A 6,000-nucleotide genomic window follows, 5' to 3' on the forward strand; every position below is an offset into this window, starting at 1 on the left:
GGTAATCGATGGAAAATCGGCCATTAAAAAGCGGCAGGCCGTTGGCCAAGGGCAAGGCCGAGCCAAAGGGTCCGGAGGTTGCCTCCTGGACTCCAGAATGGTCTCCCTGAAAGTCTTTGAGGCTCAGAAAGAAGCCACCAACCCCTTGAGATGGCCCTAGAGCTCAGATGTGGCCCTCAGGCCACGCACCATGGGATCGGTAGTCTCCCACTTTTCTGGAGTGTATACTACAGCGCTGCGTAGTGGGTTTCAGCGTTGTTGTTGTGTGCCTTCAAGTCATTTCCGACTTATGGCGACCCTAACATGGGTTTGGTTTTTTTTTTTGACAAGATTTGCTCAGAGGGGGGGTTGCCATTGCCTTCTCTTGAGGCTGAGAGAGTGTGACTGGCCCAAAGTTACCCAGTGGGTTTCATGGCCGAGCTTGGATTTGAACCCTGGTCTCCAGAGTCCAATGCTCAAACCCCCGACGCCACTGTGGCTCTTGAGGAAACAGGGGTTTGAATTCCCTTTCAGCTATGGAAACCCACTGGGTGACCTTGGACGAGTCACACTCTCTCAGCCTCAGAAGGAGGCAAAGGCAACTCCCTCCGCCTTTGAATAAATCTTATAAATCAATTAGAGTCGCCCGACAACAACAGCAAATCTGTTAACAAGGAAGGCGAGGAACGCTTGGCGACTTCTGATTTTTCTTTTCTTTTTTCCATTTTGGGGGGGGGGGGGGGGCGAGCTCGGGGTTGGAATTCAGTTTAAATTGAATTAGGCTGGGAGTGCTTTTAAAAATCGGTGGCATTTGTCAAGAGCGGCTGTAAAACCAGTCACAGTGGGAACAAACAAAATGCCTCCCTCTCGGAACAGAAACAATTCAATGAAACGCAGGATCCGTGTTGCGGCTTCAGACGCAGGCATTCCTAACTAGGACAGACTCACTTGTTAACTTGTTGGAAACGTTTCCATCCTGCCTCTTTCCGACAACTTTCTTTGTTTGTACCAAAACGATCTTGGGGGGGAAAAACTTTTCCACGGATCAAAACCAATAAGGCGCATTTCTCACAATTTGGCACAACAATTAAAAAAAATTAAGATGTAAATAAAACATCAACCGATAATAGGGCTTTCTAAATGGTTAAAAACTAACACCACGTAGAGGGACTTTCCAAATGGTTTGGATGTATTTCGAAACGAAAGGTGTCGATTTTAATGTGAAAACGCAGTTCTGCAAGGCTGCTATTTCTCTCCTAGGAATACATGGATTTTTCTCCCCATAAAATGCATTTATTTTCGTGGAAAGGATATGTTTTTTAACATATCATTTACGTATTTTTTACACATTACACTTGATTAGGAATAGACTCAGGACTGTGGAGTCATACGAGTTCGTGAAAGTGGCGGATCTTCTAGAGCCTGAACCATTCAATCTGAAATTGAACCATTTGGACCATTTAGAGCACGAACTATTCAAATTAAAATTGAAAAAGTGAGCCAGTGCGTTGTAATGGTTTGAGTGTTGGAGTATGACTCCGGAGACCAGGGATCGAATCCCCACTCAGCTATGGAAACCCACTGGGTGGCCTTGGGCAAGTCACACTCTCTCAGCCTTAGAGGGGGGTAAGAGCAAAACCCCTCTAAATAAATCTTGCCAAGAAAAACCAAGCGATAGGTTCGTCTCAGGGCCGCCATAAATCGGGAAGGACTTGAAGGCACGCAACAACCATTTCAAAAATATATTCTTTGACGAGGGAAAACTCCAAAGTGAAGGTGCGGAGGCCTCACCGCAAAGGAGGACCAGGCCCCGCAAAATGGAGGACACGGACACTATAAAAGCGAGCCACACGCATAGAAATGTAAAACCATGCTTCTCAGTCATGCTCCGATTGGAGGACATTATGAAACCCCTCCTGGACAGAAGGTTAAAATGGAGGACATGTCCTGGAAAAGGGGGACGTGTGTCTGGTCACCCTGGGAGGCCACAACACGCCCCTTCGTTTGTATATCTCCTTCGGTCTCCACCGCCTTTTCCCACCCGAGGAGAAAGGCTCGGCTTAGTCTGAGGAGGTGACTTCCCTTCTGGAAGGGCCACAGGTCTCCGACCTGCTCCGCTCTGGGGCCACAACAAACTAAAACCCCCAGAATTCCATAGCATGGAGCCATGCCCGTTAAAGCGGGGTCAAACCAGAATTTATTCCTGCAATACGGTTCCAGCCCTACTCGCCCGCAAGCGCAGCCGAAAAAATGATAGGGAGAAAAGAAGACGACCGTAATCCAGATTATAGTGGGCCCTTGGTAGCCGCTGGGATTTGGTTCCAGAACCTCAGTGGATACCAAAATCCGTGGATGCTTAAATCCCATTATACATAGTGGCATAGTAAAATAGTGTCCCTTATAATGAAATCCCTTTTATAATGAAATAGTATCCCTTTTAAAAATCAAGGATAGCTTTTTGGAATACACACACACACACTGGAATATTCTCAAGGCACAGATAGTTGGATTCGTGGATAAAAAATCTGTGGATATGGAGGGCCAGCTTGTATTTTCTTTTGAAAAATATTAACGGGGCAGTGCTTTCTTTTCCATGTTGCACCACCCTTTAATATTGAGCTTCTTCCCTTTCTCCTCTCTGCCTTTCGGATTCAGGCCGGATTCAGGCTTCCAACCTTCTTTTGCTGAAATCCTCCCAGTCTTATTCCAGCAATTAAATTATTTGATGGCATTATGGAAATTAGGGAATGAGGGTCCCTCCGTATCGCGTAGTGCATTTTGTGCCTTTGGGCTTAACCCCCATTAAGGGCACCATTGTGTTGTGGATTTGGGGTGTTTCTGTACTTTGCCCCGTGGCCGAGAGGGCTCCTTCTGGGTAAGCTTTTCGTGTCTGGTTGGCACTGAACCATTGAGGCAGGCGGATTTTCGTAGGGAAGGCCTTCTAAAGGGGATCTTTGGCGGATCGGAGGCATTTCTGGGCGCATTTCGGTGGAAAGGAACGCACCCCCGGGGGATTCTCTTAGAGATCACCCATCGTGTTAGAAACAAGGGATTCCGATCTGGAAACAAGCGAGGCAACCAGGAGAAACCCCGAAGCGCGCTGCTGCCTCTCAGGAAGCCATCCAAGGCAATTAAGGGCAGGCCGCAACGACAGCCAGCCTCTTGGCCTTATCTGCTCCGATCCGACCGCCGCCTCACTCAGGACTTGCTCTTGGCCAGAAACAACCACACACGTTGCTTTTTAAGGGACGCGACCGCCCTTCCCTTCAGGGAGTCTGTGCCTGGCTGGATTCTGCCAACAGATCAACTTACGAACCAGATCCGTGGTGGTATTTGGGCAAAGTCGAGGCTGGCATGAGATGGCAGCAAGGGACGAGGGAAACCGTCACAGAAAAAAGGTTTAGGATTATTTGGGGAGAGGGGAGGCCAGAGCCCGAAAGCCTTCCATGCTCAGCTTCCCCTGAACTCGATGTATTTTATTTTAACGCTAAAACAAGTCCAAAACCGATTCCAAAACACGCCCAAAGTCGTTGGGATTTGAGGTGACGCTTGGATTTGGGACGGAGGAAGGGGGAACTTTCTAGTTAGTTGTTGCTAAGTGCCTTCAAAATTTAACTCGGATTTATGGCTAACTGTCCTTTCACTAGGACTTACGGCTAACCATCCTTTCACTGGGACTTATTGCTAGCTAACTAGGACTTATGGCTAACTATCCTTTCATTAGGACTAACTGTCCTTTCACTAGGACTTATCCTTTCACTAGAACGTATTGCTAACTAACTAGGACGTGTAGCTAACTATCCTTTCACTAGGATTTATGGCTAAGTAAGACTTATAGCTAACTATCACTACGATTTATGGCTAACTAAGTAGGATTTATGGCTAACTACCCTTCCACTAGGACTTATGGCTACCCTCTAACAATCCTTGAACTAAGACTTATGGCTATCCTTGCCTGGTCTTCCAAAGAGCAAGATGGGACAGGAGGGCTGACAGAGAGGAAGTGACCATGGACACAAGTTTGTGTTCTGTCTAAACACCAAATGAAAGTATGTGGAAATAAAAGTTCATTTAGCCCTGGATTTTTCTAGTAGAATCATAGAGAATCATAGAATCGTAGAGTTGGAAGAGACCACAAGGGTCATGCAGTCCAACCCCGTTCTGCCATGCAGGAACTCTCAATCAAAGCACACCTGGCAGATGGCCATCCAGCCTCTGCTTAAAGACTTCTAAGGAGGGAGACCAAGGGTTTCGAACCCTGGTCTCTAGTAAAAAGAATGCATTGCCTACATTAATAAATAACACGATGCAGAGATTTCTGGCTTTAAGAAGGGCCTCGAAAGAAGGATTTATTTATTTATTTCCTCTTATAAAAGGAATGTTTTTTCCAACTCTCGCATAAGGGGCATCTCTTATCATAAGGGACACCTGCCAGAGCAAACTTTCTGGACCTCAAATAGGAAGCAACCAGACCTAAAGAGACATCTGACAACCCTACTTTGCCCCCGACTTTGTTGTTCTTGTGTGGCTTCAAGTCCTTTCGGACTTAGGGCGACCCCAAGGCGACCCTATCACGAGGTTTTCTTGGCAAGGTTACTTCAGAGGGGGTTTGCCATTGCCATCCTTTGAGAGAGTGTGACTTGCCTAGGGTCACGCAGTGGGTTTCCGTGGCTGAGCGGGCTCTGGTCTCCAGCCTTGTAGTCCAACACTCAAACCACTAGACCTCCTTTCCCCCAGATATGCCCTCCATTTCAACTTTGTCTCCAGGAGGAATCCCAAAACGTCCTCCTTTTGAAGCTGAGAAGCATGCCTTTATATTGACAGAAGTGTTTGAACTTTTACTTGGCCATGGCCTTCATTGTTCTGGAACGTCTTCCGTTTTGAGTAGCACCGAGAAGCATGTATTTATTATATTCAGATGAGTGTTTTGGGCACTTTTCTGAACTGTCTTCTGTTTTTTGAGTCTGACTAAGAAGCATGGGCATGAGTGTTCTTTGCATTTATTTGGGAATGCCCTCCATTTCTTTTCCCCTTGGAATTTCTTCCATTTTGCGGTGCCTGGTCCTTCTTTGCGGTTTTGAGTCCCCATTTGGTCACCCTGGGCCCAGCCCTGTTCCTCCAGGGCTGGGCTCCCTCTCGTCCAAGGCCTGCATGGCTGTGCCCTTCCTGGGTCTGCCAGGCCGAAGAGGCGGGGTGAACTGCCTGCCCCAGAGGCCTCTTCTCTGCCCCCTTTGGGGCATCTCTCCCCCTTGAACAGGTTGCCAGGGCCCCACTCCTGCCAGGCCTCCGGGTTGCACTGCGCACCCTGGACGCCCGGTGGCGCTGCTCCAAGGCAAAGCCTGCCTCCAAAGCCCCTTTGCTTTGGCTGGAGGACCAGAGACACTTAGCAGGTCCAAAACACACTGCAGAAATAATCCACTTTGAGACCGCATTAACTGGCCTGGGTCAGTGCTAAGAAATCCTGGAATTGTAGTTTATTGTGACACCAGAGCTTCCTGGTAGAGAAGGCTCAATGTCTCACAAAACTACAGTTCCTAGAATTTCCTCAGAGCAGTTAAAGCGGTCTCAGACTGGATTATTTCTGCAGTGTGTATGGGACCTCACTTGTCAAGGAAATCCCAGGATGGCGTTTAGGGTCGCCTCCTGAAGGTGATCTCTTGGGGTGGCCTGTTCCCAAAGAGACACTCCCTCTGCCGGCCTAAGACCCCCTCCCCATCCTTAGCAAGGCCCCCGGCCTCTCTTCTCTCCCCCCCCCCCTTCCTGAGGCCTTTCCTTTCTTTTGTGGCTGCGGCTGCGAACAAGGCGCAGGCAATTGGTGTCCGAGTCAAGAGGCCTTTCACGCAAGGGACACGTGTCTGCTCCATTCGGAAGAGGCGCTTTTAGGTCTACGCTTCAGAAGAGTTTATTCCTGACCTTTTTAGGTTTGCGGTCGGAGGGCATCCTCCTAAAACCGTCGACCTGGAAGAGTTTCCCCCTTGAAGTCAATGGGATTCCCCGAAGGGTTTTTTCCGGCCCCTTTGA

This window comes from Sceloporus undulatus, chromosome 1, assembly GCF_019175285.1.
Source record: "Sceloporus undulatus isolate JIND9_A2432 ecotype Alabama chromosome 1, SceUnd_v1.1, whole genome shotgun sequence".
Classification (NCBI taxonomy): Eukaryota; Metazoa; Chordata; class Lepidosauria; order Squamata; family Phrynosomatidae; genus Sceloporus; species Sceloporus undulatus.